General features: G+C 47.4%; 1 protein-coding gene and 1 non-coding gene across 4 annotated transcripts in view; one reads left to right on the top strand and one right to left on the bottom strand.

Annotated features, from left to right (window-relative positions):
- The window catches only part of PAQR5 (progestin and adipoQ receptor family member 5), a 97,238-nt gene that overhangs the window by 57,739 nt on the left and 16,134 nt on the right, over positions 1-23,365 (bottom strand). Inside the window, exons 1-2 of one of the 3 annotated variants that reach the window (XM_031668540.1) lie at positions 7,092-7,204; positions 2,303-2,462 (exon numbers count right to left, since the gene is read on the bottom strand). The gene's annotated coding sequence lies outside the window, so the exon portion shown is untranslated. Of the gene's footprint in view, positions 1-2,302; positions 2,463-4,150; positions 4,170-7,091; positions 7,205-23,365 lie in introns of those variants that run through there. The other 2 variants (XM_031668541.1, XM_031668539.1) reach the window with 2 other exon arrangements.
- LOC116276234 lies at positions 14,882-15,009 on the top strand. The gene has a single exon (XR_004185663.1). It is a non-coding gene; the product is annotated as a small nucleolar RNA SNORA77 (small nucleolar RNA).

A 23,365-nucleotide genomic window follows, 5' to 3' on the forward strand; every position in this document is an offset into this window, starting at 1 on the left:
CTAGAGTCACACATGCTGTGGTACATTCTAAAGATAAATTGTGGAGAGGCCGGGCTCAATAGCTCATGCCTGTAATCCCAGCACTTTGGGAGGCTTCAGGTGGCTGATCACTTGAGGTCAGGAGTTCAAGATCAGCCTGGACAACATGGTGAAACTTTGTCTCTAATAAAAAATACAAAAATTGCCAGGCGTGGTGGTGTGCACCTGTGGTCCCAGTTACTTGGGAAGCTGAGGCATGAGAATTGCTTGAATCCGGGAGGCAGAGGCTGCAGTGAGCTGAGATTGCGTCACTGTACTCCAGCCTGGGTGACAGAACAAGACTCTGTCTCAAAAAAAAAAAAAAAAAAAAAAACAGAAACGACAACAACAACAAAAAGATTGTTGTGGGGAGACTAAGGCCACCACGTACCCAGACGGATGCATGACTGGACAAGAAGCCCCTCCTAGTGTAACTGCCCAAGGGGTTCACTTTGCCAGCTCTCTAGACAGAGCCAATTCATCAAAACAGGGGAACTGTAATAGAGAAAGAGTAATTCACACAGAGCCGGCTGTGCAGGAGACCAGAGTTTTATTATTACTCAAATCAGTCTCCCTGAGCATTCGGGGAGCAAAGTTTTTAAGGATAACTTGGTGGGTGGGGTGAGCCAGTGAGCCAGGAGTGGTGACTGGTCAGGGATGAAATCATAGGGAGTTGAAGCTGTCTTCTTGCACTGAGTCAGTTCCCGGGTGGGGGACACAAGATCAGAGGGGCCAGTTCATTGATCTGGGTGGTGCCAGCTGATCCATCAAGTGCAGGGTCTGCAAAATATCTCAAGCACTGATCTTAGGAGCAGTCTAGGGAGGGTCAGAATCTTGTGGCCTTCAGCTGCAAGATTCCTAAATCGTAATTTCTAATCCTTTGGCTAATGTTAATCTAGTCCCCAGGCAAGAAGGAGGTCTGCTTTGGGAAAGGGCTGTTACCATTTTTGTTTAAACTATAAACTACAAACTAAGTTTCTCCCAGAGTTAGTTCAGCCTATGCCCAGAAATGAAAAAGACAGCTTGGAGGTTAGAGGCAAGATGGAGTCGATTAAGTTAGATCTCTTTCATTGTCTCAGTCATAATTTTGCAAAGGCGGTCTCAATCACTCCCTTTGGATTTTGTAACACTTTCATCTTAAGGTGTAGGCTGTGAAGATGGGAAAACACTGTCAATCGCTCTGGCTTCTTCCTGCTGACGAGGGACATTGTGGGAATGGGAGTGAACCCCAAGGTGAGAAGAATGGAAACGCTTTGTAACTGTCTGAGTGTACTCATGCAGGCCTGGCTGGGCTTCCAAGGCTTGTGTGTGAAAAACATTAGTGTTTTCATCTATAGTTTTACTACAGTGTTTAAGTGAACAGCCTCCTATAAGGTAAATCACGAGTTCTACGATGAGTACGATCCTGGATTTTAAAAGCAAAGATTTAAAAGCATTAGCTTGGGGACTTCTAACCCACAAGGAATTTAGAATTTAGTCTAACCTGCAGCAAAAAAACCTCAAGAACAGCTAACAACAGTACACTATAGTTTTCTTTTGGAGCATAATTTTGTCACTAGGCAGTGGACAAGGTGAACCCCTTGGGCAGTTACATTAGGAGGGGCTTCTTGTCCAGACATGCATCTGTCCGGGTACCTGGTAGCCTTAGTCCTCCCACAACAATCTTTTTGTTGTTGTTGTTGTTTCTGCTTTGTTTGTTTGTTTGTTTTGAGACAGAATCTTGCTCTGTCACCCACGCTGGAGTGCAGTGGCGCAATCTCAGCTCACTGCAGCCTCTGCCTCCCGGGTTCAAGCAATTCTCAGGCCTCAGCTTCCCAAGTAACTGGGACCACAGGTGCACACCACCACGCCTGGCTAATTTTTGTATTTTTTAAATAGAGACAGGGTTTCACCATGTTGGCCAGCTGGTCTTGAACTCGTGGCCTCAAGCGATCCACCCACCTGGGCCTCCCAAAGTGCTGGGATTTCAGTCACCATTTTTATTAAAAGTAAATCATGATAGAACTGATTTACAGTTTACAAAATAAATTTTAGTCTTACTCTACTTGGCCTGATTATTTGCATAAAGTGCAGCAAGAATAATTATTTTTCACTTAGGCTTTTTAAATTGGCTTTGATAGAACTCTGTTCCATGAAGAATCTCAGATAAAATGTTTTAAAAGCTGAGCCCAGCCATGGGTTTTTACCCTCAAATACCTATGAGTTGAGCAAAGTCCTCTCCTCTTGAGGTCCCAAGATAACTTGGGGTTCCTGGGCCTGTTAGAAAGTGACATTTTGTACTTACCACAGCTCAGGAACCTTGTACAGGAACTCTGTGGACAAGGTATGAGGCCAGATTCCCCAAACGGCTTTAATTGGCTCTATAAGTCAACTTTAATTCTTTAAAGGAAGCATGCCATTCCAGTCAAATCCTTGGTAAAACGACCAGTTTCTCCAATGGTGTCCTGTTACAAAAGAAAACAGATTCTTATTGCACTTATGCAATTAACTATACTGCCATAAATTGAGAATACACACAAATGGTTTCCAAATTCTAGAGCAATCAGGTAGAGAGAAACAAATATGCTCCAAAATTTTCCACAGGAGTATATTTTACTTACTTGTTAAAAGTTGCAAATAACTCTAAAGAAGTAAGTAACCTTGACTCTGAAAACAAAAGGATTAGCAATGTTTAACACACAAGCTCTCCATGAGAGTCCTAGAAGTTTCCTTTTTTCCTCTATTCCAATAGCACAGTTTTTAAAGCTGTAGTCCCAGCTACTTGGGAGGCTGAGGCAGGAGAATGGCGTGAACCCAGGAGGCGGAGCTTTCAGTGAGCCCGGATCGCACCACTGCACTCCAGCTTGGGCGACAGAGCGAGACTCCGTCTCAAAAAAAAAAAAAAAGGCTGGATATGGTGGCTCACACCTGTAATCCCAGCACTTTGGGAGGCCAAGGCAGGTGGATCACCTGAGGTGAGGAGTTCGAGACCAGCCTGACCAACATGGAGAAACCCCACCTCTACTAAAAATGCAAAATTAGCTGGGTGTGGTGGTACATGCCTGTAATCCAGGCTACTCGGGTGGCTGAGGCAGGAGAATCACTTGAACCCAGGAGGCAGAGGTTGCAGTGAGCCAAGATTGCGCCATTGCACTCCAGCCTGGGCAACAAGAGCAAAACTCCGTTTCAAAAAAAAAAGCTAAAATCTATTTTAAATCTTTTTTATTTTATTTATTTATTTATTTATTTTTGCAACATGGTCTCACTCTGTTGCCCAGACTTGAGTACAGTGGTGCAATCTCGGCTCACTGCAACCTCCATCTCCCGGGTTCAAGCGATTCTCCTGCCTCAACCTCCCAAGTAGCTGGGATTACAGGCGCCTCCCACCACGCCCAGCTAATTTTTGTTTGTTTTTCAGTAGAGATGGGATTTCACTATGTTGGCCAGGCTGGTCTTGAATTCCTGACCTCAAGGGATCCGCCATCCTCGGCCTCCCAAAGTGCCACCACACCCAGCCAATTTCTTTTAAATCTTAGCCAACTTGTTTATACCCACAGAATTTTTTTTACAAGATCAAACCTTTACAAACACTTTTCCCTTTGCTTAAACCTTCAGTTTTGTTCCGTTACTCTTTTAGGTTAAGACAATCTTTAAAACCCTCTGAAGTGGACAAAACTACATTCCCTTTCACAAAAGCCATATTCCCATGCCTTCTTATCATCTTTTACCAAAAACACATTCCCCACACACCTAGTATATAAAACTGTTTCTCCAGTGGTCTCAACTACATGTTACAATGTTAAATCTTAGCAACTTTTATTTTTAGTGAAAAACCTGATAAGTAACTGATTTTAATTATGTACTGGGGTGGAGTCTAGGACATCAGCCAGAAATGAAGATAAGGTCTGACTCTTAGCATAGCTGGCGGGCCTGGCTCTCCATATGTCCCCAGGCCTTATCTATCATCTAATGCTCCAAAGTAGGGAAACTGAATAATTTTCCAATTTTAGTATATGTGCTGCCGAAGCGAGCACGGGAAACTGAATAATTTTCAAAAGTCAAAGAAACAGTTTGACCATAAAGCATTTAGCAAATCTGATATCTAACCTTAATTTAGACCAAATGTCTACATTTTCAAGACTTTTTATTTTACCAATAATCTTTAAAACTGTCTTTATTTCCGGGATCGGGCACGGTGGCTCACATCTGTAATCCCAGCACTTTGGAAGTCCGAGGTGGGTGGATCATGAGGTCAGGAGATCAAGACCATCCTGGCTGACACGGTGAAATCCCGTCTGTACTGAAAACACAAAAAAATTAGCCAGGCATGGTGGTGGGCGCCTGTAGTCCCAGCAACTTGGGAGGCTGAGGCAGGAGAATCACTTGAACCTGGGAGGCAGAGGTTGCAGTGAGCCGAGACTGTGCCACTGCCCTCCAGCCTGGTGAGAGAGCGAGACTCCGTCTCAAAGAAAAAACAAAAACAAAAACAACTGTCTTTATTTCCAAAAGACTACTAGAGTCATGTGAACAAAAAGGTATTATAGTTTCTATTTCTCTAATAAAATGCTTGATTTAAATGCTTATATTTCTAAGCCATTTAATCAGAGCTCTTTTATACAAACATCACACACACACACACCACATATGAATACAGACAGACAGAAGATTCAGTATTTGTAAGATTTTTCGCTTGCCGGTTTCTTTCTTTTTTTTTTTTCTTTTTTTTTGGAGACAGAGTCCTGTTCTATCACCCAGGCTGCAGTGCAGTGGTGCGATCTCGGCTCACTGCAAGCTCCGCCTCCCGGGTTCACGTCATTCTCCTGCCTCAGCCTCCAGAGTAGCTGGGACTACAGGCACCCGCCACCGATCCTGGCTAGTTTTTTGTGTTTTTAGTAGAGACAGGGTTTCACCATATTAGCCAGGATGGTCTCGATCTCCTGACCTTGTGATTCGCCCGCCTCAGCCTCCCAAAGTGCTGGGATTACAGGCGTGAGCCACCGTGCTTGGCCTTATTTGCCAGTTTCTTAATTGGATGACTGGCTTCAGGGTGGAGCCCTTGGAGGAACAGGGCCAGGAAAGCATGCGTTTCTAGGGCCAAATAAGCAGCAAGTAAGCAGCTGAAGGCAAAGACAGATCCCCAGAATTAATGGTGCCATTTTATACTGGATCCTGGATCCCCAAGAGGAGGGAAATACTGTGGGAGAAGACCGCGCAGTGCTTCTACCCTGCATTCCATTCAAGGCAGCCAAAGCCAATCAGCCCATTTTGTAATTGGCCCATCTCTCAGGGGAGTCTGGTCTCCCAGTCGGGGCAGGGATGTCTCCTTATCTTCCAGGTGGCCAAGAGCAAGCATCTCTGATCCAAGTGTGCAGAGTCAAGTATCCCTCCACAACTACTGTTAGCCATCCCCTAGAGAATATTTCCTACCTAGTTATTACACACCAAAACTCTCTCATAATGAGAAGTAATTTCTGATACCCCCAAAACTCAAAACTGTCAGATAACACAATGCAAAACAGAACAGAGCCTTTGATTTTGAGAGGGATCTATCCGCTTTTAATTCCTGGGGCTCCATGAGAAAAACAGAGCTTTTTCCAAAACGGGGTCTGTGGCGCCTCCTCTGTTTTTCCCAAGGAGTCCCAGGCTAGCAGAAGTTATCTTAGGGCCTCTCGTGTGTGCATTAGGAGTGGCAAGACAAAAAAATGGAAAAAAGTAATTCAGTTGACTGAGAAGAAAAAACCTATTTCCAGGAAAAAAACAAGATCCAAAAAGAGAAAAACATAAAGGCCTTTTAAATATACCTATTGCTTGTTTATCCACTTTTAATTAAGCTGACGTTTAACCATAGCATTTTTTAAAAAATATCCTTTTAAGGGCCAGGCGCGGTGGCTCACGCCTGTAATCCCAGCACTTTGGGAGGCCAAGGCGGGCGGATCACAAGGTCAGGAGATTGAGACCATCCTGACTAACACGGTGAAACCCCGTCTCTACTAAAAATACAAAAAATTAGCCGGGAGTGGTGGCGGGCGCCTGTAGTCCCAGCTACTCGGGAGGCTGAGGCAGGAGAATGACGTGAACCCGGGAGGCGGAGCTTGCAGTAAACCGAGATCAGGCCACTGCATTCCAGCCTGGGCAACAGAGTGAGACTCCATCTCAAAAAAAAAAAAAATCCTTTAAAAATTGTTATTACCCAACTTTAGCCACACTAAGCGACCAATATTTTTGTCTTTTAAATTCTACCACAGTTAACTTCCCACACTAAATTAATAAGTTTTAGCTAAGGTTATAACTTAACCATAGACACATACATGTCTCAAGGAGATGGTAAGCAGTTTCTTTTTTGTTTTTTTGTTTTTGAACAAGATTTAGAATCTCCCCCAGGGTAGTTTAGAAAAAGGAAAATTCAAGACAGGGAATCAGAAGCTATCCATGGGTTGGCTGGGGTGGGGCGGTGGGGGGGAACCTCGATAAATGGCAAAGTTTCATAAATAAAACCCAGAAAGGAATCATTCCAGAAGCCAAGACTAAAACCCAGGCCGCCATTGTCAAAAGGCAAAGCCTCAGCTACTGAGTTACAGCATTGAGCAGTTTCTATCGCTCTCCCCAGAAGGAGATTAGAAAAACCAATTTCAAGCTTGCACAGGCTTTTAACTGCTCAAGAAACATTTTTTAGGACTATGACATGAACCCCAAAATTCCTGTCCTCTGGATGGCAGAAACCAAGAGAAAGTATCCCCACATGGTCACAAAGTTAAGCTCTTAAGGGCACAAAGCAAGACAGAGAAATTTCATCCAGTATTGGTTTCAGGGACCCGTAGCAAGGTTTGTAACTGACCAGCCTGCCAAGCTGGCTTGAAAAGTGAGCTTATAGGGGTCTTAAACCCACATTCTATCCTGTGATACCCCTCTCTCCACTACGGAACACAGAAAGACAAATTCTTTGCACAAAGTACAGCAGATTGGCTACCGCCTAAGACTAATCTCACAAATCCTTTTTTCTATTAATCAAACCCTTGCAGAAGAGACCAATAGTTTACTGTTTTACCCAGACAGAGAAAGAGAGACCAGAAATTTGGCCGGTAAGAATTTCTTACCCTTTTTACTGGCACATCAGGTTTCTGGGTTGCCTTTCTCTGCAGCTTCCAGAAGAACGGAGGGGCTTCTGATGACCCTGCTCGCTTGTGCTATAGCTGTGGGGTTCAAGCCACTTTACAAGAGAAAAAAAAAGCCACTTTGCTGTTTTATGGAACCATAGGCAAGATTCTTAATTTGCAAGATGCTGCCCAATGGGCTGCATGTGGAACCAAATTAACATTTTCCATCCCAGCAAAATACACATAACAAAACAGACATCAGTCACCTCATTCAGCACCCAATATCAGCCAGGGAAAGCTCAAACTTTTTCCCATTGCTCCCTATTTCTGATCCACTCCAGGTGGGGAGGGGTGACCTCCAAATGGTAATTCACAATAAGACCTCTGGGCAAGGCAAAGACCAGATAGTCACCCCAAGAGACAGGCCTATTGAGCTTTCTTTAGGGCTCACCAAATGTAACCAGACAAATAAGGAGCGTTCTCTGAGTTAGACCTGCTGGACTTCCATTAGCAACCCCTCCTGAGATCCCTTCCACATATACAAACACACATAAAGACGAGATGGACCAAAGGCCTTCCAAATCAGATCCCTAACCAAGAACTCCAAGAGTATCCCTTCCAAACTATCCTCCTATTATCCATCTGAGAAACCTCCTCAAAATCTTCCTGATTGAGGATAAGTCTCTCAAACCAAGACTCTTCCTACTAGCTAGAAAGAGGCAACCAAGACCCCACAGGAGCTGAACAGACATGCTGCAATGGGGCTTCAGACACAAGACACCCCATGGTGGAGCTACAGACACCACACCATAGGGTTACAGAACCAGTGGGGAGAAGAAAGGAGGTGTTGACAGCATCTAGGATACTCACCAATCCAGACACCCCACAATGGGGCTACAGACAGATACCCCCTCATGGGGCTATATAGACAACCTGTGATAGGGCTACAGTTAAGGGACATTGCCCCAGGACTATTTCTCCATTGCAATTAGATCCATGCACACTGGGTCAGCAGCACCCCACCAGTACAGAGAGTACCAGAGTCAGCCCCAGTCCAAGAGAACTAGGCAGCTGCTTGGGCTGGCTTCTCGATCCATCACTGGAGTGGGGCCACTGAACCATGGGCAGGTAGCCACAAGGGCAATCCCAGATGAGCCACCAACTTTGTAAGTGACCAAGGGGTTCACATTGCCCTCTGCCTAGACAGAGCCGATTCCCCTGCCTAGACAGGGGAATTGCAATAGAGAAAGAGCCTGCTGTGTGGGAGACCGGAGTTTCATTATACTCAAATGAGTCTTCCTGAGCATTCCTGGAACAGAATTTTTAAGGATAACTTGGTTGGTGGTGGGGGGCTGGGTAACCAATGAGCCAGGAGTGCTGGTCAGGGATGAAGTCATAGGGAGTCGGAGCTGGCTTCTTGCACTGAGTCAGTTTCTGGGTGGGGGCCACAAGATCAGAGGGGCCAGTTCATTGATCTGGGTGGTGCCAGCTGATCCATCAAATGCAGGGTCCGCAAAACATCCCGAGTGCTGATCTTAGGAGCAGTCTAGGGAGGGTCAGAATCTTGTGGCCTCCAACTGCATGACTCCTAAACCATAATTTCTAATCCTGTGGCTAATGTTAATCTAGTCCCCAGGCAAGAAGGAGGTCTGCTTTGGGAAAGGGCTGTTTAAACTATACACTACAAACCAAGTTTCTCCCAAAGTAAGTTCAGGCTATGCCCAGGAATGAACAAAGACAGTTTGGGGTTAGAAGCAAGATGGAGTTAGTTAAGTTAGATCTCTTTCACTGTCTCAGTCATAATTTTGCAAAGGTGGTTTCACTAACGTTCCCTGGTGTATGGTAACAAGTACCCTGGACTGCCTAAACTTGGAGAATGTTCTATGAAGATGGGGAGAGGCACATAGAGTTGGGATTTGGGGTCACCAAGGTCAGGTCTCCTCTCTACCGTCTCCTAGGTATGAATTGGCTGGGCTTGTTCCAAATGACTTTCATTTTTGTCATCTGTGAAATAAACATATTAATACTTACCAGGCCAGGGCTATGGGGGAGCTAAAATGAAATAATAATAGATGTGAACAAACTTTATGAACTACAAAACGCTGACTCAATGCCAGTGGTATTTACCACTATGGCTACTATTGTGGCTACTATTACTACAAAGAACACATTCAGGAGAGTGAGCCATCAGCTGGAAAAACTTTTAGGATGATTTAAAAAACAAAAATTGAGGCTGTTCGCAGTGGCTCATTTCTGTAATCCTAGCACCTTGGGAGGCTGAGGCAGGCAGATTGCCTGCTCAGGAGTTCAAGACCAGCCTGGACAAGATGAAGAAACCCTGTCTCTACTAAAATACAAAAAATTAGCCAGGTGTGGTGGTGTACACCTGCAGTCCCAGCCACTTGGGAGGCTGAGGCACAAGAATTGTTTGAACCTGGGAGGCAGAAGTTGCAGTGAGCCGAGATTACACTACTGCACTAGTGACAATCAGACAGAGCGAGGTGACAGAGCAAGGCTCTCTCTCCAAAAAAAGAAAAAAGAAATTTAGGTAAAATATACATATATAATTTACCATCTAGTTCAGTGATTGGAAATATATTTATATATTTTTTTTCTGCCCTTCATCCCCCACCTCCTTCCCAGCCTCTGGTAACCACCAATCTACTCTCTATCTTCAAGGATGGGGGTTTTTAACTTGAGGTCCATGAAAATCCATGGATGGGCCTCAGGGAATTTATCAAATTATTGGTTAAATTATGTGTGGGTGAGTGTAAATGTGTGTGTGTGTGTGTGTGTCTGTCACTGGGGACAGGGGCCATGGCTTTCAACAAAGTTTCAGTGACATCTGTGAGCCAGGAAAGGTTCAGAACCACCAGCCCCTGCAGTGCCTGGTGAACAAGGGCAAAGCCACATTCCCAGGGTAACCTGGCGTCCAGACGGAATCCCCAATCCAGGGCAGGATTTGTTGGCATGGCTCCAAGTGGTGGGACAGAGTCATGCTACCAGTCGGTGAATGAAGGGAGTGTCACTTCACAGAAACCTGTTTCTGCCTGGCTGCCCCACCCTGGAAACTGGAAACTGGTCTGGTGGCTGGGAGAGGCATTCCCTCAGCAGGTGTGATCCAGGGAGAAGTGGCTCTACAGGCTGCACTGGCCTTGCCCTCCAACTTGGGTAAAGTCCGCACCCAAGGCAACCAGGCCACACCGGAAGCAATGGGCCTGGTTCTCCTCTGCAGACCCAGAGGGAGGGGTGACAGAGGGAGAGGCAACAGGAACCTGGCAGGGCCCGAAGGAAGGGTTGCCATCCATGTCACTGTGGGCCACTCAGGTGAGGCTGGGATAAGGGCCACCCCCACTCCCATCCCATGCAACTCCCTGGGAGTCTTTCCAGGCTGGCCAGGCTGCAGGCCTGCCCCCAAGCCTCCCATACCCTCTAGCTGGCCAGTTCCCTGGCAGCCTTTCAGGCCCAGCCCACAGTCGGCCTCCTCCAGGAGGGACACAGGCTCCAGAGACTCCTCTCCTGCTGCTCTCCTCCTCCCTGAACCCTCTAGCTGTAGGGAAGTGGCTGAGACCAGACTTCAGGGTCACACTGGTCTGGGTTTCAGACCTGGCTTCTCTACTCACTGACTGGTGCCTTGACCATGTTGCTTAAGTTTCTCAGTCTTGCTCTTAGCTTTCTCAGCCTCTCTGTCCTTAGCTTATAAGCTGCATAAAGATGAAATGAAATAATGTACATAAGGTTCTTTGCATAGAGCGTGGCTGGCAGCAAACAGTTCAATCAAAGATCATTATTATTATTAGCTTGATTTATATCATTCTCTGATTATTTTAAGTGTTATCATTTTGGTAGCCACAATTTAGATTCCTGAAAGACAGGACCTAGATCTATTTTCATTATAGAAGAAGAGGCTTGGCCGGGCACAGTGGCTCACACCTGTAATCCCAGCATTTTGGGAAGCTGAGGTGGGCAGATCACCTGAGGCCAGGAGTTCGAGACCAGCCTGGCCCACCTGGTGAAACCCTGTCTCTACTAAAAATACAAAAATTAGGCCAGGTGAGGTAACTCACACCTGTAATCCCAGCACTTTAGGAGGCTGAGGCCAGCGGATCACCAGAGGTCAGGAATTTGAGACCAGCCTGGCCAACATGGTGATATCCTGTCTCTACTAAAAATACAAAAAAATTAGCTGGGTGTGGTGGCAGGAGCCTGTAATCCCAACTATTTGGGAGGCTGTGGCAGGAGAATCACTTGACTCCAGGAGGTGAAGGTTGCAGTGAGCCGAGAGCATACCACTGTACTCCAGCCTGGGCGACAGAGCGAGACTCCGTCTTAAAAAAAATAAGAGACTCAATGGAACATGTTGACTGTTCTACTCAGAGACTGGCAATTCATCCATCTGTCCGTCCACTCATCCACTCCTCCATGTGGTGCATCAGCTCTGTGCCAGGCACGCTGCTGACAGCTGGGGACACAGGGGAATAAACACAGCCTGGGCCTTGGGGGAGCTCCCTGCAGAACAGGGGAGACATACAAACTTGTGAGCCCATGTGCTAGAGGCTGTGTGGATGGTGGAGACAAAAGGGCTGCGGAGGCATCCGGGCAAGGACACCTTCATGTGTGGGGGAAGCAGGCTTAGGGTCACTTTACGGAGGAGATGGCGTGTGAATGGAGCATAGGAGAGCATGAAGAATCTGTCAGCTCGGGAAGGGAGAGGGCACGCTGGCCGAAGGGAGAGCTTGAGCAAAGGCACAGAGGTGTGACTGTGGGGGGCATGTCACGGGAACAGCCACTCACCCCTTGGGGTCCCTTTAGTCGACTGGAAGGTATGTTTCCTCTTCTGGCTACTTAGGGCAGAGCTGGGTGAGTTGTGGGTGGGAGAGAACCCAGGCTGCCTGGGGAGACTGGGAGGACAGCCCCACTAAGGAGGAGGGGTTCTGCCTTTGTTTTCCTTCTCAAACTCACTTTCCCGAAGGAGGCTGCTGCTGGGGACAGGCAGGGGAAGGGGAAGGTGGAGTACGTGGCCCCACCCCATCCCTTTTACCTCCTCCCTGTCCTGCCCCACATGGCTTGCCGGCCATATCCTGGGCTTTCTCTCTGCTCTGCTTGGGGAGAAAACCTCGGCCCCACACTGGGCACCCCCTTCTTATAGGCCATTCATCAAGAAGGTGGGGGTGATGGAGGACTGTCTCCATCCAGGAAGGCTGCAAGAGGCAGAGAGAGCTCTGGGTTCTGAGCTTGCTTGCCGCAAACTTGCTCTGGGGCTTTGGATAAACTCCCCTCCCCTCTCTGACCTCAGTGTTTCTCCCAGGAGAGGGGGGGCCCCTGGGAGGCTGCGATCCCAACTTGGGCATTCTATGGGGCAGCTCCCAAGGATTTAAGCATCCTCCCACTCAAAGCCGTTTGTCCTCACCTCTCCTCTCTCTAAAACTGTTCTTGCTGGAACACCTCCTCTCTCCTCCCTGCAGCCACTGCCACTGGAGATGTGCCCAAGTCTTCATCCCTTGCCACATGCTCCCACTTTCTCTGTTGTCAACAGGCCCTAAAGCATCTTCCTGGAAGCCTCAGAGCCAACACATCTGCAGGCATTTGCTCAATATGCCTGCAGGTGGATGTTAGTGAATCTCAAAAGCACCCTAGGCACTGGGGAGACTGAGACTTCTAAATTAAACCTCCAAGTGCCTCCAGGAGCTTAGAGTTTGATAGAAAGATGACACAAGTGAAAAGCTGACCGTGTGTAAGGACAGGAAACTCTAAGGAGTGGGGAGAGGGGGGAAGAGCTGAATACTGTGGGGTAGATAAGATGAGAAGGAGGGGCACACTAGGATGAAAGAGTGTAGAAAGCAGAGACTTCTGATGCCTAAAGTGTTTAAAAAATAATTCGCATGGGTTGGACGCAGTGGCTCACACCCGTAAGCACTTTAGGAGGCTGAGGCAGGAAGATCACTTGAGTCCAGGAGTTCAAGACCAGCCTGGGCAACATAGTGAGACTCCATCTCTGCAATAATAATAATAATAATAATAATAAAGAAATTAGCCAAGTGTGGTGCTGCATGCCTGTAGCCCCAGCTACTAGGGAGGCTGAGGCAGGAGAATCACATGAGCCTGAGGTCGAGTAACATGGTCGAATGAGCGATGTTACTGCCACTGCACTCAAGCCCAGGCAACAGAGCGACACCTTGTCTAAAAAAATACACAGAGGAGAGCGTTATACTGTAATGGTGGAAACATGACATTAAGCATTTGTCAAAGTCCACAGCATGCACAACAGAAAGCATGAGCCCTAATGTAAAGGAGGGACAATAGTTAATAACAATGCATCCATGTTGATTCATCAGTTTTAACAAACATACTACACTAATGCAAGATGTTAATAACAGGGGGGTGGGGAGGGAGGGAATGGGAACTATGCACAGTTTTTCTATAAACCTACATCTGCTCTAAAACATAAAATCTATTAAGAAAACAAAAGGCCAGGTGCGGTAGCTCATGCCTGTAATCCCAGCACTTTGGGAGGCTGAGGCAGACAGATCACTTGAGGTCAGGAGTTTGAGACCAGCCTGGTCAACAAGGAAAACTCTGTCTCTACTAAAAATACAAAAATTAGCCGGATTACAGGCAGGCACCTGTAATCCCAGCTATTCAGGAGGCTGAGGCAGGGAGAATTGCTTGAACCTGGGAGGCGGAGGTTGCAGTGAGCCAAGATTATGCCATTGCACTCCAGACTGTGCAACAGAGCGAGACTGCCTCTCAAAAAAAAAAAAAAAAAAAAAAAAAAAAAGAAGCCAATATTAAAAGACCAAGAGCTGTCAACATAAAAACCTTGCTCCCAGTTCCTTTTGAGAAATCTGAAGATCTACAGCCCTGGGCTGAATTTGCACATGGAAAGAACAGGCTGCAGCCCAGGAGACACAGCTCCTTCACATGGGTAGTCACCCTTAGGTTTGCTGAGGCCTCACTACTCCTGCCAGGCTTGGCTGGGAGCTTTGGGGAGTTTGGGGCCCTGGTGATAAAAGTCAGGTGTCTGATCACAGAGAAGCAGACAGGCAAATTTGGCTGGGGTCTCTGGAGCACCATTTCCCCAGGTGCTGGAAAATGATGATATCAAATGGGAAATGATGAAGAAAGTGAGGAAAACCAGGACAGTTTTCAGACAAGTTGAATTTGATTTGCATGTATTTGCAGTTAAAAAAATACGTGACTGCATCTTGGAGGAGAAGTTGAGGCTGCAGATAAATTCCAGAGGGAGAGAAAAGTGACTTTCAAAGCCCAGGGAATACTTGAGGTTCCACCAAGGAGAGGAATACAGACAGGGGAGCCGAAGGGATAAGAAAAAGCAGGTTCATGGGATGATGTGGTAGAGGTGATGATAAGAGTCCACCCGGAACCTTAGTTTCCCGGGCAGATGGCTGTGAGTAGAAACTGTGGTGGGAGGAGAGGTAGACAAGGCTTAAGGAGACAGGAGGGGTCAGGTGTTTGGGGAGTGGTCAGGAACCAGCCAGATGAGAGGCAGGGAACTTGATAGGCTGCCTGGGTTAATGTAGTCTGAGTTCACACCTGCCCTGGGGCTGGTAGCAGAAATGGAAAGCGGGCAGGAATATGCTTGGTCATTCATTCATTCATTCATTCAGCACACATTTCCTGAATACCTACTATATCCAAAGCTCTGGTAGGAAAGATATGGGGATGAAGAAGCAGACACAACAGTTCTAACCCGTAAGAGCTCACATTCTAGTGTAGATCTGCACTAACAATTGCCACACGGCATATCTAATAGTAAAGCAGTGGTTATGGTAGACTCACTATGCATCTGGCTGCATCACCAGGTGGCTGCTCATTCCCTCTTCCAGAGAAACAAACATTCCAGCCTGCTGTGGCCACCTGACTTATAAGGGCAATGCAGCTGCCTGGAGATAGACAGTGCTTAAAAAATAGTGGTTATGCCTCTAGGGGAACACAGAGGAGAGCATTATGCTAGGGAGTCAGGGGAGACTTCTTGAAGTAATGAAACTCGGGGCCGGGTGCGGTGGCTCACGCCTGTAATCCCAGCACTTTGGGAGGCTGAGGCGGGTGGATCACCTGAGGTCAGGAGTTCGAGGCCAGCCTGGCCAACATGGCGAAACCCCATCTCTACTAAAAATACAAAAATTAGCCGGGCATGGTGGTGGGCACCTGTAGTCCCAGCTACTTGGGAGGCTGAAGCAGGAGAATCACTTGAGCCTGGGAGGCAGAGATTGCAATGAGCCAAGATCGCCCCACTGTACTCCAGTCTGGGTGACAGAGCAAGACTCTATCTCAGGAAAAAAAAAAAAAAAAAAAAGGAAAGAAAGCTTGGGATCAGTCTTGAAGAGTCAACAGGAGTGCCACAGTTATGGGGTAGAGTTGAGGGTACAGCAGGATAGGGCCATGGAGGTAGGAAGAGGGTGTGCCATTCGAGGTCCTGTCTGTAGTTCAGCGCGGAAGTATACAGGGTATGGAGTGGCAGGAGGCCAGAGTGGAGCCCAGAAAACAGAGGCCAGATGAAGAATTGGTGTGAGCTGCATATGAATGAGGTGGGAATGAATGCTCTAGGGGGACTGGGAAAAGACGACCTGAACCTCAGGGATGGTGATGAGACAGAGGCTGGCCACCCCAATTGTGGTGGCCAGGAGAATGCTGAGGAGTGAATGCAGACCAATTTCAAACCCTGGCTCCATCATTTACTGTGTGCCCTTGGACAGATTCCTTAGTCTCTGAGTTTCTAATCACTTAAATGAGCATCATAAAAGTTTCAACGGCTCCAGTGAGGATGAAAAACCATGGTATCTACCAAATGACGGGGACTCAATAAAGGGCTATTATCACCATTGCATTTTAAGCTGTCTCAGGTATGCATTAATGCTCTCTCCTGTGCCTTCTGCCCTTGGTTTATAAAACCACTTGAAAACACTGTTTCTCCTCCAGCTCTGACCCACCTCTCTGGCTGGAGCCATGGCAAAGGGGCGATCCCTGTGTGAGGATGGCAGGGGGTTGCCATGGTGACCTCCCAGCTTGGCTTAGGACTCTGAGTGTACTGAGCCTTTTTTCTTCCTTCTTCTTCTTCTTTTTTTTTTTCAGCCCTAGCTATCCCAGCTATTCTAAATATTTACTGCTAGGCGATTATTACACATCTGAAAAAGCTGAATGATATTCCCTAGCACATTGCAGAGAAAAACGGAAAACAATCCACATTTCTGGCAACAGAGAACTGGCTGGGTAACTTACGGCACATCCATGCAAAACTGTACCGTGGGGCTATTAAAAATGGCACAGATCTGTGGTAACTGACAGGAAACGGTGTCATGACAAGTTGTTAAAGGAAAAAAAGCAGGTTATAGAACAGCCTAAATCCCGTAATACTGTCTATATAAAATGGTGTTACATTTAACTGCTTCGTATTTATGAACAGAAGAAGATTTTGAAGGCTGTTCACTATGGCTCTCTCTAGATGGTAGTGGTAGATCAGAAAATCTAGGGATTTGCTTTACTCTTTCTCCGTTTCTGTAACAACAGGAACTCATTTGCTGACAATGAGCATGTGAATTCTTTTTTCTTTTTCTTTCTCTTTCTTTCTTCTAAGCCATTGCTATTAGAAGAAAATAAATGAATGACTCCTCTAACTCTTGGCCAGTCTTAAAGGGATTAATTGTGTCAGCCAGCCCATGGTTTGCAAATGCTGGCATTTGCTTGTACACCCACCTGAGAAGGTCACAGGTGAGCCTTACTCTATGTGCTCCCATCCTGCCTGCTGGCCCAGGAGCACCACTGGCCATTCAGGGAAGCTGGGGACCAAGTCCGAAAGCCTAACAGCTCATGCATTTGGAAAAGCCACCCCATTTCCCTGAGCCAAAGGCATAAAGACGAGGGTCCCTCCCTCACCACCCTGTGTGAAGGTGGAGGCCGGTGGGAGCACACTCACTGGGAGCAATGGCAGAGGCCATCTGTTAGTAGGCCTATATTGAGCACTCACTGTGTGCCAGCCTCTGTGTTATCCCTGGAGACTCATGGAGATCCAGGTAGACTCTTAGCCTAATGGACAGAGGGCTCCGGGAAGGGCTTGGAAATCCAAATCCTTCTCATTGTTCCTGCAGGGTTCTCTTCTCCTGCCCCATGGTCCACACTTTATGTTCAAACAAGAGAATAGTGCAGTCCCCAGCAGTAGGCCCTGGAAACCCCACTCCTTAGCATATCCTCAAGCCCTCCACAGTCCCTGAGTCCCACCTCCCACCAGCCTTGCCATATACCCGCCCACCTCTCATTTCAGTCCTTAGTGCACCAGGAACTTCCCACCCCCATGTGCTCTTTGTGCTTGCTACTTGCACTGGATGAGACATCTCTTCCTCCATCTCTTCTTGATGAAATTCTTCCCCTTCCCCTTCCCCTTCCCCTTCCCCTTCCCCTTCCCCTCCTTCTCCTTCTCCTTCTCCTTCTCCTTCTCCTTCTCCTTCTCCTTCTCCTTCTCCTTCTTCTTCTTCCTCTTCTTCTTCCAAGTCTCACTCTGTCACCCAGCCTGGAGTGCAGTGGTGCAAACACAGCTCACTACAGCCTCCACCTCCTAGGCTGAGATGATCCTCTCACCATAGCCTCTCTCCTGAGTAGCTTGGACCGCAGGCACATGCCACAATGCCTGGCTAGGTTTTTGTTGTTTTTTATTTTTGGTTTTATTGAGACGGAGTCTCACTCTGTCACCTAGGCTGGAGTGCAGTGGTGCGATCTCGGCTCACTGCAACCTCTGCCTCCTGGGTTCAAGCAATTCTCCTTAGCCTCCCGAGTAACTGGGGTTACAGGTGCCCACCACCATGCCCAGCTGATTTTTGTATTTTTAGTAGAGATGGGGTTTCACCATGTTAGCCATGGTTGGTCAGGCTGGTCTCGAACTCCTGATCTCAGGTGATCTGCCTGTCTCGGCCTCCCAAAGTGCTAGGATTACAGACATGAGCCACCACACCTGGCCCTGGCTAGTTTTATTTTTTATTTTACTTTATTTTATTTTATTTTTGTAGAAATGGGGTCTCGCTATGTTTCCCAGACTGGTCTTGAACTCCTGGGCTCAAGTGACTCTCCCACTTTGACCTCCAAAAGTGCTGGGATTACAGGCATGTAATCCTGTCTTCTTGACAAAGTTCTTCCTTTTCTTACGGCTAAACGCAAATGTCACTTGCTCTATAATGTTTTCTAGGGCAAAATTAGCTTCCACTCTCTTCTGGGTTCCAGTACAAGGGTATCTATCATTTCATTTGCAAACTTCAATTAGATGCCAGTGTCCTGGTTTCCATCGGGTCAAGACAGACTGAGCTTGTCTTGGTCATTGCTGTGCCCGTGGTGCCCAGCCCAGGAACACTGTTCAGTGTTCCTGTTCAGTGAATGAATGTTTGCTGAGCCACTGAATGACTTCTGCTGTCCACTGCACTCTGAGCCCTAGAGGCAGGATCTAGCCCGGTTGTCTGGCATCTTCTACCCAGTGGTTGCCATGCTGTGTTCACGAAAACTGCACTTCGGTGCCAAAATTGTGTATCTGTTCGGTCCAAAGATATTTATTTCAAAAGTTTAAATGTCAGAAATCTCAAACAAACTAATTGTAAAACAAAATGTAGGAGACAACTGGGAAAATGTGAACATTTACTTTTTTATGATAATGAGGAATTCTCAATTCTTAAGGTACAGTAATAACACTGTGGTTATGTGTTTTATTGGGCCATTTTCCTTTGGAGATGTATACTGAAGTAATTGCAGATAAAATGATATGATGTCTCAGACTGGCTGTAACAGAATCTGGTAGGGATCCAGAGGACTGGGTAAGAGTATAGATGAAAAATGTTGGCCATGAGTTGGTAATTGCTGGAGCCAGGCATGGAAACTAATCATACTAATCTCTCAATCTTTGTATATGCTTTGAAAAGGAGAGAATAACAATGTCAGAAAAAACCCTGAAATGTGAAATATGGCTTTTGAGTCCTTCTCAGGCATTGCATGCCTATAGACAAAGCAAAACTCTGTTGCAAGAATAATTATCACTCTATTCACAGACTTTCCTAACATGTGGGATATCAACATGACAGCTTTGAAACTGATACAGGAAGTGTGCATCAGAGTCTCCATCTGAACAAGATAAAACCAAAGAACTTAAAGGCAAATCGGAAATGCTTTAGAAACAAAAATCGTGGCTCCTTATAAATAAAAGACGGCAGTCTCTGAAAAACAGCCAAAAGACCTTGTCAGCGGAAAATATTCGAAGATATCATACAAATATATCTTCTCACTATTCCCCAACTAGGGTAGAGTCAGGAAAAGCTTTTTCTAGAAAATTTTACAGGGAAAAAAACATACTTGTGACATAATGATATTGCCAACATCCTTTGATTTTAAATTTCTGCTTTAAAGGGATCAAATAGTATCCCTTCTTGAACTTTCCATGACTGAATGTTGAGTTTTTGAGGTGGATAGGTTTTAATGTTTTGAATATTTCATTTTTGTTTATTTTATCTGCCTACATAGACCAGAATGAGAATGTGTATTTTTCTAAGTCAACCTTTATTGGTATTCTAAAGCATTTTTATATTTAAAATTATTAAATATTTGGGTTTCCTGTTTTACATTTTTTAAATACCTTTTTGTCAAATAAAAATACTGATTTCAGCATTATATGATACGCATATTATCAGCGCTGGTGCTCGTACCCCAGCATGTAATAACTATTTCCATGCATTGTCAGAGCTGGAAGGGGATGCTAGGCACCTCTCTGGATGGACATCAGAATCACCCAGAAAGTTAAAAAATACTAATGCCCAGGCCCAACCCCAGCTCATTTAAATCCAGCTCACCAAGAGTCAAGAGAGGGGAAGTGGAACCCACGTCAGTGACTGCAAAGCTAGTCCCAGGTAAGAGGAGCAGAGCCCACCTGGAGCCAGTCTGCTGCTGAGCCCTGCAGTCAGCCAGTGCCGAACGCCAGCCTGGGCTCTTTCTGGCTCTATGCTACCCAGCTAGTTGGCCTCCAGTGTGAGTGCAGCAGGTGGGGTCCTCCCCCAAGGCTGGGAAAGGGCGAAGCCCCTGCCAGGCTGATGGAAGGTGTGACTCCAGGCCCTGACTGTTGAGTTCCCCTCACCCCAGCAGAGAAGTCTCTGGCTGCTAGGGAAGGGGAGATCCTATCTCCACCCTGCTCTCAAGCTTCTAATCTGATTGGAAACTTGAAGTCTGAGATAAAGCTGCCAGCCTGTGGAAGCCAGACCAGACCGCAGAGGAAGGAAAGGACGGAGACCCAGAGAAGACTTGGGGCGAGGGTGAGTGCCTTCACATGTCCAGGGGCAGCAGACTGGGAACCTGGAGGAGGCCATGCAGCCCCTGAGAGCAGAACCAAGACCCCCAGACAAGAGCTTCTAGGAGACAGGCTTCAGCTCAATCCACAGAGGCAAGGCACTGCTCCCACCTGCATGAGGATGGTTGCTCCATGGGCACTGAGCTCCCCACTCCAAAAATGTCCAGATCGAGTCTAAGGTTCTAATCCTGGGAAGAGGTGAGGACTGGTTAAAGCTAGGGTAGAGACAGGAGCCTGGAAACCTCTCCGGCAGCAAGTCCCAAGCCCAGCTGTGTATCCAAATAACCTAGGGGCTTGTCAGCACCCAGAGCCACCAAGGTAGGCCTATCTCAAACCTTCTGAATCAGGGTCCCTTGGGGTTGACCATCTCCCTTGCAGATAAGGGGGACTACTGTACTAGCAGGACAAGGTGAAAAGCAGGTGCCCCAAGAAGAAGGAGGCAGAATGGATGATGGAGGTGAGTTTAAATTCAGTCCCACATCTCGGCAGTGAGTGCGTGCCCAGTGCTGGGGTCCGAGCTGGGCAGAGTGTCAGAAATGTTGGCTGCCCTCAAAGAGAACTCCATCTTTCTGAGGAGACAGACATACCCAGTGGACCATGAGCCGGTAACAGGAGAGAGGGAGACAGACATCTCTGAGGGATCACCTGCCTTCACCTGGGTGTTAAAAAGGTGTCTCAAACATGACATGGTTGCAGTTGAGTCATTATCTGACACCAAATCCTGCCTTGTGCTTCGAACAAGCTGACCCCTCTGCTTCAAGATGCATTCCTCGCCTGCCTAGACAATTCCACCACACCCTCTGTCTCAGCCTGAGCCCCACTTCATCAGCCTCCAGCGCACCCCTCTTCTCTGAGCCCCTGCTGTGGCTCAGGCTGACTGGGTACTCCCAGAGCACACTAATGCCCCTCCTTGGGCTCCTGCCTTGCTCACTGCTGAGTCCTCGCAACTAAACATTGCCTGACGTATGGGACAGCACTCAGAAAAGATCTGCCTGGTAGCTCGGAGAAGTTCAGAGAAGAAACCCTGAGCAAGGATGCTGGTGCAGTCAGGGCAGGCTCCTGGTGGAGGCGGTGCTTTAGGTGGATACCAAAGAGGCTGAGGACTTGCTTTGGCAGAAGAGGGAACGATGTCCCCAGGGACAGCAGAGGCACAAGGCAGGGAGGCAGGCTGGCAGACGGCAAGGAGGGAGGCCTGCTGGTGCTGAGCTCAGAGAGGCAAGAGGTGGGAGCACAGCATGGGGAGAAGGGGAAAGGAGGGTGGGCACGTGGAGAAGGCCAAGACATAGCACCATGGGTACATTTCAATGCCAGGCCAGTGAGGGACCATCCAGGGAGCCGCTGCACTTCCCTAGATGATTTGCATTTGTGGGAAGCTTTTCCAGCAATCATTAACTGAGCTTTACCTGCTGGGAGTGGGGGGCATTGTTAACCTATAAAGCTGTAGGTGAGCCATTTCACGTAATCATTACCCAAAGAGCATACCTCATAGGTGAGGGGAAAATGGTCAGGGCAGCCAAGAAGCCAGGGAGATGTGAACTGGCAGAGGGAAGAAGCCTGCATGGACCTGGGTAGGGGGGTGGACTGGCATGGGCCCAGACCCTCAGCAGAGACTGCAGGGCACTAGAGGTCAGAGAAGGACTCAGGACCTAGATGGGAAAGGGCGTGACTTGCAAGTGGCCCCACAGCCAATGGGGAGTTTAGATGGGGTGGGGGAGCCTGGGCAGATGCCCCCGCCTGCATAATGTATAGCCGCTCCCCCTGGTGTGTGTGGCATTTGGGCTCCAGAGTCAGCTCACCTTGGCTTTGAGTCCCGAAGCCCCTCTGGGTCTGACTTTCCTCCCTTGTGAAATGGAGATGATGGTGTTTGATTTGAAACACCACTACTGAGCACTCAATCTATTCTAAACCCCTTATGGGCTGGGCGCAGTGGCTCATGCCTGTCATCTCAGCACTGTGGGGGCTAAGGTGGGTGGATCACCTGAGGTCAAGAGTTCCAGACCAGCCTGGCCAACATGGTGAAACCCTGTCTTTACCAAAAATACAAAAATTACCCGGGCCGGGTGGCATGCGCCTATAATCCCAGCTACTCGGGAAACTGAGGCAGGAGAATTGCTTGAACCCAGGAGGCGGGCATTGCAGTGAGCCAAAATCCCACCACTGCACTCCAGCCTGGGCGACAGAGCAAGACTCCATCTCAAAATAAATAAATAAATAAATCCCTTATGGGCATTTTACACCCCCACTTAATTTTTACAGCATCTCTTTAGGTGGACACTTTTTTTTTTTTTTTTTAAGATGGACACTTTTGTAATCCCCAAAGCAACTAACTCTGTGGGGTATTTCAAGCATCAGTAAGCGTAAGCCCCATGTGTAAGTCCTTGAGGCACAACTGGGACTCTCAAAAAGAACAACTGTCATTCTAACTTATGACCAGGGACATGCCTTCTCTGGCCTGTCCCAGGCTATGAGATAGAATGGAAAATGTATTCTCCTTCCTTCTTGCTAGGACATTATTTGTCCTGCTAACCCAATGTCATAAGTAACACATTTCACAATATTTGAACGCAGTGGTGGATTAAGAGCCCCAGTGGCTGAAATGCGACACACAGTAATTATTCTAGCGTTATTCAGCACAGGCTTTTTTTCAAAGGGTTGAGGCAAAATGCATTATTTAAAACCTTATGGCCGGGCACAGTGGCTCACGCCTGTAATCCCAGAACCTGGGGAGGCTGAGGTGGGCGGATTACCTGTGGTCAGGAGTTCCAGATCAGCCTGGCCAACATGGCGAAACCCCGTCTCTACTGAAAATACAAAAACTAGCCGGACGTGGTGGAGCACACCTGTAATTCCAGCTATTCTGGAGACTGAGGCTTGAGAATCACTTGAACCCAGGAGGCGGAGGTTGCAGTGAGCCAAGGTCATACCATTACACTCCAGCCTGGCAGCA

The sequence above is a fragment of the Papio anubis genome, chromosome 7, assembly GCF_008728515.1.
Source record: "Papio anubis isolate 15944 chromosome 7, Panubis1.0, whole genome shotgun sequence".
NCBI lineage: Eukaryota > Metazoa > Chordata > Mammalia > Primates > Cercopithecidae > Papio > Papio anubis.